Source organism: Notamacropus eugenii, chromosome X (assembly GCF_028372415.1).
Source record: "Notamacropus eugenii isolate mMacEug1 chromosome X, mMacEug1.pri_v2, whole genome shotgun sequence".
Lineage (NCBI taxonomy): Eukaryota > Metazoa > Chordata > Mammalia > Diprotodontia > Macropodidae > Notamacropus > Notamacropus eugenii.
The window spans coordinates 25,010,036-25,020,922 of NC_092879.1; the positions used below are offsets into that span (position 1 = coordinate 25,010,036).

The window sequence follows — 10,887 nt, forward strand, 5'->3', positions numbered from 1 at the left end:
ACTCTAGGGACCTTGGCACAGAGAATGTCAGGGTTGGGAGCTGGATAGAGAGAACATCAGAACCAGTAGGCAGAGCTGGGTGAGCCATCAGAACACAGACTGTCAGAAGTAAGAGCGGCCTTAAAATAACAATGTGAGTGACAGGACAGCCTTTACAACATGTCTGACTTTGGAGAGCTTTAGAAGAAATAATAACAGCGAGGAATGAGTTGTTTTTAATGTACTCACTGGGTCACACCAATAAATTGAAAAACAATAAGAAAGAGAAGTTATGCCATGATAGGCAACATTAATTTCCATGTAATTCATTTCAGCTCAGTGGTGATCCTTTGAATTAAAACTCAGGTATTTGTCCAATACAACTAAAGAGCAAAGAGGGAAATGCTGTGCCTTCTGTGGCTCTAAAATAAGGAAAATCAGGCAAAAAATAATCCCATGCAGTGCCTTGATCTGGTAAGTCTGCGACTTACATTACTATTATTGGATAATGATGAGGAATCTTTGTTGAAAACAGTAAGATGTTAAGTATATATGCATATGGTCTTTGAAATTACTGTATTGCTAAGACACATGCATGTGCACACGTGTCACACATGAAAATAAACATTGAAAAATAAAAAGAAAAAATCTCTAGCACGTCAGAAATTGATAGGACCTTAGATCATAAATATCCAGGCTGGGAGATGCTTTTCAAAGGAGAATGTTGAAGGTGGGAAAGAGCTTAGAATAGCAGATTTGCAAGCTGGAGAGCAGTCCTGCCTCTGAATGTTGAAACCTGGAATGGCTATAAGAATCTAGAAAGTCAGATCTGGCAGAGCCTTTAGAACATAGCATTTGTGAGCTAGGAGGTATGTCTGAATCCAGAATGTCTGAGCTGGGTGATCAGGGGACCCCATAACTCAGAAAGTGGAAGATAGAGTCTGAGGAGACAACAGTACTGAACCTGGGGCATCTTAGCACACAGAACATTGGATCTGCAAGTAGTCTTGGAGAAGAGAATGGCAGAACTGGGAAGGCACTTTGAACAATTGATAACAAAGCTCATGAAGCCCTTAGAACAGAGTATCAGGTCGGAGTGACCTTAAAATCCCAGAATATCGGAGATGGAATTACCCTTAGAACACAGATCTTCTGACCTGTGAAGGGATTTAGAATGAACAGTCTCATATATGGGAAGCAGTTTTTCTTATGTGCCCAATGGGTTACGGTATTGGGAAGCACCAGTAAATTTGAAAACAGAGTGAAATTATGCCACAATATACAGCATTAATTTATGTATAATTCATTTCAGCTCTGTGGTGATCCTTTGAATTAAAACTCAGGTACTAAACCAATATATCCAAAGAGGAAAAGGGGGAAATGCAGTGCCTTCTCAGGCTCCATAAATTGGAAAAAAAACGGGTAAAATATACAGTGCCTTGATTTGGTAAGACTGCTATTATTGCTTTTGCTGTTGTGGGGACTATTTAATGAAAGCAAATTATAGTGAGTAGTACATAGCATTTAAAAGGGACAGCATTGGTTCTTTTAGATCATTGTCTTTGTAGTGGAATTTAATGAAAAGTAATAAATGAAAACCTTAGATATTAGAAAAGAGTGAAACCTCAGGACAAAGAATGACTGCTGGGAGGATCCTTAGAACCTCAGATGTCTGGGCCAGGAGGTACCTGTCAACACAAAATAAAATGTTAAATGTGGGAGAGAGCTTAGAATAGAGAATTTGTATGCTGGGAGGGTTCTTGGCTCTGAATGGTAGAATGGGCCGTAGCCGTCAAAGCCAGAATATCAGATCTGGGAGAATCTTTAGAACATAACTGTTCTAGTCTGGAAGGTATCTTAGAATCCAGAATGCTGGAGTTGGATGGGGCCTAAAACCTGGGATATCAGAGGGAGTCAGTTGTTCAGGGGACCTTAAAACACAGAAAGTAGGAGGTGGCCAGAATCTGAGAACACCGATTTTCAGAGCTTGGGGAAACTTGGCACCAAAATGTCAGGCTAGGAGTCAGCTTTTCTGAGCTAGGAAGTGTCTTAGAGTCAGTGATGCCTGAGTGAGGGGAGGGGTTGGGGAAAGGGATGGGGTGGCTTATTATAAGTAAAGTGAGAGATGGTCAGAGTATGAGAATACAAATTGGCAGAGCCCAGAGGATCTTAGCACAGAAAATGCCAGGCCTGGGAGCTCTAGAGAGGAGAATGGCAGAACCTCTAGGGCACTTTGAACAAGAGGCAGGAGAGAACAGGCTCTAGGAGAACCCTTAGAACACAGTACAGGAGAAGTAAGAGTGACCTTGAAATTCTAGAATGTCATAGATGATGCCCTTAGAAGATCAATCCTCCCAATAAATCAGTAAACACCTACTATGTATATATTCTGACATTTGAGGGGCTGTTCTAAAGAACACTTAATATTGGAGTGGAAAAAGTGCTTCTGTTTTGTTTTTTAATGTGCTCAGTGGGTTAAGATATTGGGAAGCACTGGTAAATTTATAAACAGTAAGAAAGTGAAATTATGCCATGATATGTAATATTAATTTCCATATAATTCATTTCAGCTCTGTGGTGAACCTTTAAATTAAAACTCAGGTACTAACCCAATACAGCCAAAGAAAAAAAGGGGACCGATGTGCATATTATGGCTCTAAAATAAGGAAAACCAGGCAAAAAATAATCCCATGCAGTGCCTTTTTCTGGTAAGTCTGCAATTGAAATGCTCATTTTTGGATAATGAATGAGGAAATTTTTGTTGAAAACGATAAGGCATTAAGTTCATAGGTTTTCAAAGCAATACTGTGTTGCTAAGAAATATAGAAAGCATAATATAATAAATATCAAGAAAGGAAAAGAAAAAATCCCTAGGATGTCAGAGGAGGCTAGGATGCTAGCTGCTAGACTGGGAGTTGCTGTTGAAAGGAGAATGTTGGGTTGGGAGAGAGCACTGGAGGGCAGTCCTGCCTCTGAATGGCAGTATATGCAGGGGGTATCCTGAGAGGCTGGAATAGCAGAGCTGGCAGAGCATTCAGAAGGATGGAGCTGGGAGCCAGGTTCGAATACAGAATGCCTGAGCAGCCCTAGAACTTGCAGTATCAGAGCTGGGCATTCAGGGGACCCTATAAGACAGAAAGTGAGAGATGATGAGAGTCTGAGAACACGAACTGTCAGACTCTAGGGACCTTAGCACAAAGAACGCTGGGCTTGGGAGCTGGATAGAGGAGAATGTAAGAGCTAGGGTAACCTTTAGTAAAGGGAATTTCAGATGTAGGAGTGGCCTTAAAATCAGAAAATATAAGAGATGGGCAGCCCTTAAAACATAAATCTTATGACCTATGAGGAGATCTAGAACAAATAATATCTTATTCGAGGAGGGGTTTCTTTTTAATGTATACATTGGGTTGAGGTATCGGGAAGCAGGAAATTTTAAAACAATGAGAAAGTGAAATTTTGCCAGGATATACATTACTTTCTATATTATTTCTTTCAGCTCTGTGGTGATCCTTTGAATTAAAACTCAGGTATCAAACCAATACAGCCAGCAGGAAAGGGGAAATACAGTGCCTTCTCAGGCTCCATAAATAGGAAACAAAACGGGTATTAAAATTTCTATACAGTGCCTTGATTTGGTAAGACCACCATTATTGATATTGCATGATTTTGCATGTCTAATTGATATCATTATTGCATGCATTCTTAATGGAGGGGTGTAAGGGAGGGAGAAAATTTGGAACTCACATCTTAAAAATATTAATGTCAAAAAATAAATAAGTGAAAATTTAAAAAAGTCTGAGCTGTGTAGGGTTGAAGGATCTGGAATGTCAGAGGTGGAAAGACTGAGTTGATGCTTATAACAAAGAAAGTAGGAGATGAGAACAGAAATTGTTAGAACTCAGGCAGTCTTAGCAGTCTGAATATCAGTCCTGATTGTTGCATAGAAAGGAAAGGCAGAACTTCTAGGCCACTTTGAACAAGAGACGTTAGCGCTAGCAGAACCTTAGAACACAGAATGTCAAAAATAAGATTGGCATTAGCATCATAGAACATCAGAGATAGGTTAGTTCTTAGAACAGCTCTTCTGACCTCTGGAACACAGATAACATATTGGGGAATGGAGTTTGGTTTTTGTAATGTGCCCAGGGGTTAAGGTATTGGGAAGCCCCAGTAAATTTATAAACAATAAGGAAGTGAAATTATGCCATGATATGTAACGTTAATTTCCATACAATTCATTTCAGCTCTGTGGTGAACCTTTGAATTAAAGCTCAGGTATTAAACCAATACAGCCAAAGAGGAAAGGAGGAAATGAAGTGCCTTCTCTGGCTCCATAAACAGGAAACAAAACGGGTATTAAACTATTCCCATGCAGTGCCTTGACTTGGTAAGAACACTATTATTGCTTTTACTTCTATGGGAACTGCTTAATGAAAGAAAATAAAGTATTTAGTACATAGGATTTGAAAGGGACAGAATTGGTTGTTTTAGATCAGGCCTGCGCAACCTGCAGCCTACAGGCCAGTGGGTCGCTTGCAGCACGCCAAAGGATCTTGGGCAACTGGTGAAAAATGGATAGAACATTTGGGCTGCCCATTATTGTCTTGCTAAGCCTCACGTGCAGTGGGACATAATAAAAATAAATGGGAAAAAGCCCACCTCAGATATTAGAAAAGAGTGGGCCCTCAGAACAGAGAATGACAGTGCTGGGAGGACCCTTAGAACCTCAGATGTCTAGGCTGGGGGTGCCTTTCAACACAAAACTTCAAATGTGGGAGAAAGTTTAGATAGAGAATTTTTTTGCTAGGAGGGTTCTGGGCTCTGAGTGGCAGAACAGGCCATAGCCATCGAAGCCAGAATATCAGATCTGGGAGAGCCTTTAGAACATAGCTGTTCTGATCTAGAAGGTATCTCAGAATCTAGAATGCTGGAGCTGGATGGAGCCCAAGAACCTCAAATATCAGAGGTGAGGGTTTGGAGCCCTCACCAGGGCTCCCATGCATGTGTACTTAAAGGGGAAGCTAGGTAGCACAGTGGATAGAGCTCAGAGCTTGGAATCAGGAAGGCCTGAGTTCAAATCCAGCCTCAAACAGGTACTAGCTGTGTGACTCTGGGCAAAAGTTGCTTTACCCTGTTTGCCTCAGTTCCTCAGCTGTAAAACTGAGCTAGAGAAGGAAATGGGAAATCACTCTTGTATCTTGGCCAAGAAACTGAAATGGCTGAACCCAAAAAAACCCCAGTGTTATTCAGAAAGTTGGAGATGGTCATAGTCTGAGAATACAAATTGTCACATCTTAGGGGACCTTAGCCCAGAGGAATGACAGGCCTGCAAGTTGCATGGAGAAGAAGGTACTTAGAACTAGGAAATCACGCTGTTAGGCGAGCCCTTAGAGAAGTAGGAGTGATCTTACAACAAAAGAATGTCATCAGGACAGCCCTTAGAAGATAGTTCTTCTGACCTTGGGAGGGGTTTTACAGCAAAGAATATTCTGTTGGGGACTTTTTTTTAAAATGTGCTTAGTGGGTTAAGGTATTGGGAAGTACAAGTAAATTATAAGCTAATTAGAAAGTATAATCATACAATGATATGTAACATTAATTTCCATATAATTCATTTCAGCTCAGTGGTGAACCTTTGAATTAAAACTCAGGTACTTGTCCAATACAACTCAAGAGCTAAGAGGGAGATGCTGTGCCTTCTGTGGCTCTAAAATATGGAAAAAACAGGCAGAAAAGTAATTGCACACAATAACTTTATCTGGTAAGAATGTTATTGATATTATTAGTAGTAGTCATGAAAAAGACGTTGAAAATCAATCAGTAAATATTCATTAAGTGCCTACTATGTTTTAGGCACTGAGTTAAGCCCTGAGAATAAAAAAAGAGGCCAAAGACAGTCCCTGCCCTTAAGAAGTTTACAGTCTGTTGGGGGAAACAACATGAAAACACATATGTGTAAAGTAAGCTTTATGCAGGATAAATAGGAAATAATGAGCAGAGGGAAGGCACTGGAATGAAGAGGAGTTGGGGAAGCTTCCTGTGGAAGGGGGTATTTTAGTTGTAACTTACAGGAAGCCAGGGAGGTCAGTAGTCAGAGCAGAGAAAGGAAAGCATTCTGGGCATTGGGATCAGTCAGAGAGAATGTCTAGAGAAGAGAGATGGAGGGGCTTGTTCCTGGAACAGCCAGGAGATCAGGGTCACTGGGTCAAAGAGAATGTGTTGGAGTATAAGGTTTAAGAAGACTGGAGATATAGGAGGGGGCTGATGATGAAGCGCTTCAAATGCCACAGCATTTTGTATTTGATCCTTAAAAATAAGCTTTTATAAACATGGGTTTTAAAGGGGATACCAGTTGTGCTTGTAGAATACTGTATTACTGACACACAGATGCAGTATATTCAAATAAATATTAAGAAATGAAAAGAAAAAATCCCTACAATGTAACACCAGGGAAGATTCTAGATGTCTAGCCTGGAGGTGCCTTTCAAAAAAGAGTGTTGAAGATGAGAGCTTAGAATAGAGAATGGGAGAGCTGGATGTCAGTTGCACCTCTGAATGGCAGTATATACAGGAGGCACCCAGAGAGGCCTGAATAGCAGAGCTGGAAGAACATTCAGAAGGAAGCATCTAGGAGCCAGGTTCAAATCCAGAGTGTCTGAGCTGGGGCTGGGGGCAGGGGAGGGGAGCTGCAGTGCTAGAACTTGCAATATCAGAGCTGGGAGTTCAGGGGACCCTACAACACAGAAAGTGGGAGATAGAGCCTGTGAGCGCAAATTGTCAGGGCACCTTAGCATAGAAATGTCATGCCGGGGAGTAGACATGGAAGACTGTCAGAGATAGGAGGGTATTTAGAACAAGGGATTTCAGAGCTAGTCCTCCTTAGAACACGGAACAATTTCAGTGCTGGGACAGCCCTACATAGAATGTCAGACCTGTGAGGGGCTATAGAACAAATGATATCATAGCGGAGAATAAGGTTTTTAGTGTGCTCTGGGTGTTAAAGTCTTAGGGAACAACAGGAAATTGAAGAATAGTAAGACAGTGATGTCATGATATACACCATTAATTTCTGTATCATTTCTTTCAGCTCTGTGGTGATCCTTTGAATTAAAACTCAGGTATTAAACCAATATTCAGCCAAAGAGGAGGGGGTAAATGCATATCTTCTCAGGCTCCATAAAAAGGAAACAAAACGGGTATTAAAATTATTTCCATGCAGCGCCTTGATTTGGTAAGACTACCATTCTTGATACTGCTACTATGGGGACTGTTTAATGAAAAATAATAAGATGTTTAATACATAGGATTTAAAAGGGGACCTACCTCATTTTTACTTTCACATCATTGTCTTGCTAAGTTCTATGTGTGGTGGAACATAATAAGAATAAATGAAAAAGAAAAACTTTGGATATCAGAAATGAATGGGGCCTCAGAACAGAGAATGACAATGCTGGGAGGGTCCTTAACCTGGGATGTCTAGGCTGGAAGGTGCTTGTTAACACAAAATGTTAAATGTGGGAGAGAGCTTAGAATGGAGAATTTGCATGGTGGGAGGGTTCTATGCTCTGAATGACAGAACAGGCCATACTCAGCAAAGCCAGAATATCAGATTTGGGAGAACCTTTAGAACACAGCTGTTCTGATCTGGAAGGTATCTCAGAATCTAGAATGCTAGGGCTGGATGGGGCCCTAGAACATGGAATATTGGGGCAGGTGAGACTGAGGAGATGATCAGAGTATAAGGATACAAATTGTCAGAGCCCAGGTGACCCTAGCACTCCACAGGTCAGGCCTGAGCATTTCATCAGGAGGAGAATGTTAGAACCTCTGGGCCACTTTGAAGAAAGCCCTTAAAATACAGAATATCAGAGATGGGATGAGCTTTAGAACAAACAGTATCATAGCAGGAAAGAAGTTTTTTAAAATGTGCTCCATGGGTCTGTGTATTGGGAAATATAAGAAAGATTTGAAAGTAACAAAACATTATATTTCTGGTATCTGCAAAATGAATTTTCATATCATTTATTTCAGCGCAGTGGTGCAGCTCTGTATTAAAACTCAGGGACTGAACCAATACAGCCAAAGGGGATTGGTGAAAATGAAGTGCCTTATTTTGTTCCACAAAAAGAAAAAAAACGGGCAAAAAAGTAATTACAGAAGTGCCTTGATCTGGTAAGACAGTGATTAATATTGCTATTATTGGTAATGAATGACAAGTCTTTGTTGAGAACAATAAGGTATTAAGTACATAGGTTTTAAAAGGGAAGCCATTTGTCTTTTTAAATTATTGTGTTGCTAAAACATATATATATATGTATATATATACACATACATATATATGTAATGTAACAAAATAAATATTAAGAAATTAATAGAAAAAAATTCCTAGGATGTAAGACCTTGGGCTGAGGTGTGTTTTCAAAGAGAAGGTTAAAGATGAGAGAAAGCTTAGAGTAGTGAATGTAAGAGTTGGAAGGCAGGCCTGCCTCTGAATGGCAGTATATGCAGGGGATAGCCAGTGAGGCCAGAACAGCAGAACTGGGAGAGCATTCAGAAGGAAGGAGCTAGGAGCTGGGAGCCAGGTTCAGGTCCATAATGTCTGAGCTGGGTGGGGCCTTAGAACCTGCAATATAAGAGGTGAACATTCAGGGGACCCTATAAGACAGAAAGTAGGAGATGATGAGAGTCTTGAGAACACAAACTGTCAGACTTTAGGGACCTCAGCACAGAGAATGTCAGGCTTGGGAGCTGGATAGTGAGAACATTAGAACCAGTAGGGCAGGAAGAGGAAGGGAAACCAAAGGTAGCAGCCCAGAAGATGCTAAAAGTAAGAGTGGCCTGGACATCACGGAATGTCCCAGATGAGATGGCCTTTAGAACAGAAGTCTTTAGACCTCCAAGGCCCACAGTGCCATAGCTGGGTTGGAGAGTTGTTTTTGTTTTTGTTTTTTTAATATGCTCAGTGGACCTAGTTATTGAGAATCACAGGTTAGATTTTAAAATACTGGCAGACTATTAGAACATAGAATCTCTGATGTAGAAGTGGCCTCAAAAAAAGATCATAGAATGCCTAGGTTGACTTGAACCTTCTGAGCTGAGAGACACCCTAGCACACAATAGAGCTGTGAAGGAGGTCTTTTTTGTCCTCAGTGGGAGGGACAGGTTCATTATATAAAGGAATTATCAAAGTTTATTTATGTTATAAAATGGAATATTTATTTAAACATAATTTATATTAGGATTGAGGTGATGCATTGAATTACAACTCAGATCTTGAACCAGATAGCTAAAAAGGAATGATGAAAATATTGTCTTATGTGGCTTGAAAATAAAGGCAAAAAAATGAATACATGCAATTTTTGATGCGGTAAGATCGCAACTGAAATGACTACTTTTCATAATGAATGAGAAATATTTATTGATTTCTATAGTGTGTTAAATACCGTGTATTTAAAGTTAAAAAATTGCTTTTAAATAATCCCACTGCCAAGATATTTAGACTGCAGTAAGATAAAAATAAGTTCAAAAATGAAAAAAAATCCAAATTTGAGAGGAGAATGGTGATATAGAACATGGATTGTCAGGACTGGGAGTTGGCTGGGGAGGTGTCATTCAAGGAAAACTGTTGGTGGAGAAGACATTAGAATACAGATTCTTAAAGCTGGCTAAGCAGATCTAGGAGTGGAAAAATGAAGCCAAGATAGATTATAGATGGAGAAGGGTAAGTGGTGTAGAGAATATCCAAGCTGCATGAGGAACTACAGTCTGGCTTCTTTCAGGTGGAAGGGGCCTCGGAACCCAGAAAATGGGAGATGGTAAGAAGCTGAGAACACAGATTGTTGTGACCAGTGAGAGCATAACAAACAGACTTAGCAGATTAGGGAATAGCCAAAGAACACAGAATGTCTCATCTGGGAAGTGTCTTTAAAAAAACAAAAACCAGAATGTCGGAGATGAGAGAGGACTATAGCACTGGGAGTAGAGATCTCAATGTAACCTTTGAGAAGATGAGTTTTCTGATGGCCTTAGAAGGCCAAAGATTGGAGAGACAGCTGGGCTGAAAACCCAGAAACAAAGGATATTTGTGGCTTACATTATTATATCAGTACAGTGGTAATTGTCAGAATTAAAATTTAGGTCTGAGACCACAGAGCCAAAAGTATAAGTTTAAAATCTTGGAACCTTACATGGCTCCAAGAAATAAAAATCCCCTTACAAGAGAAGTGCTAAGGTCTTGATCAGGTAATACTGTTGTAATTCATTTTTTTAAAAAAGGGGGCATTGATTTGATTAGATACAGTTCCTTAATTACTTAATACTGCTATTGGTAATAGGGAGTATATATTTAATAGTGCAATAGTAATTGTGAAATGCAGTGTACTTAAAAAGATACAGATTGGCATCTTATTGCTAAGATATTTAAAGTGTGAAAAGACAAAAATAACCAGATGAAAAAGAACTTGAATTTTAGAGCAAAGTGGGCCATAGAACATAGAATGTCATAGCCTTTCAAAGGGGAATAATGGAGGGGACAGAGAAGACGACTTTAGAAAAGTGAAGGCAGTTTGAACCTTGAATGTCACAAATAAGAGAGGACATTGAAGACAAAATATCAGATCAGAGAGCATATTATAATATAAAATACCTGAGCTTGAAAGACATTTATGATCCAGACTGCCAGATCTGGGACCAAGAACCTGTGTTATACGAGATAGAAGGGACTTTAGAAGAAAGAGAGTAGGACATGGACAGAGCCATTGGACAGAGCCAGTCAATGGGGTCTGAATTTCTGCTGTGAGAAGGTTCAAGAACAAAGCTTATATAGAACCAAGATTTTCAGATCTGGAAGGTGTCTAAGAACTCTTAGTGGATTCCTTGAGAAGATCAGTTTTTTTTTTATGTTCTCAG

The 10,887-nt window shown here is 39.9% G+C and overlaps 1 long non-coding RNA gene across 16 annotated transcripts in view; it reads left to right on the top strand.

Annotated features, from left to right (window-relative positions):
* The window catches only part of LOC140515336 (uncharacterized), a 167,882-nt gene that overhangs the window by 92,289 nt on the left and 64,706 nt on the right, over positions 1 to 10,887 (top strand). For all 16 annotated transcript variants that reach the window (XR_011970951.1, XR_011970952.1, XR_011970953.1 and 13 more), the window contains 8 exons: positions 315 to 453; positions 1,292 to 1,426; positions 2,550 to 2,687; positions 3,476 to 3,614; positions 4,224 to 4,366; positions 5,600 to 5,740; positions 7,067 to 7,210; positions 8,011 to 8,151. This is a non-coding gene — a long non-coding RNA (uncharacterized lncRNA). The remainder of the gene's footprint in view (positions 1 to 314; positions 454 to 1,291; positions 1,427 to 2,549; positions 2,688 to 3,475; positions 3,615 to 4,223; positions 4,367 to 5,599; positions 5,741 to 7,066; positions 7,211 to 8,010; positions 8,152 to 10,887) is intronic.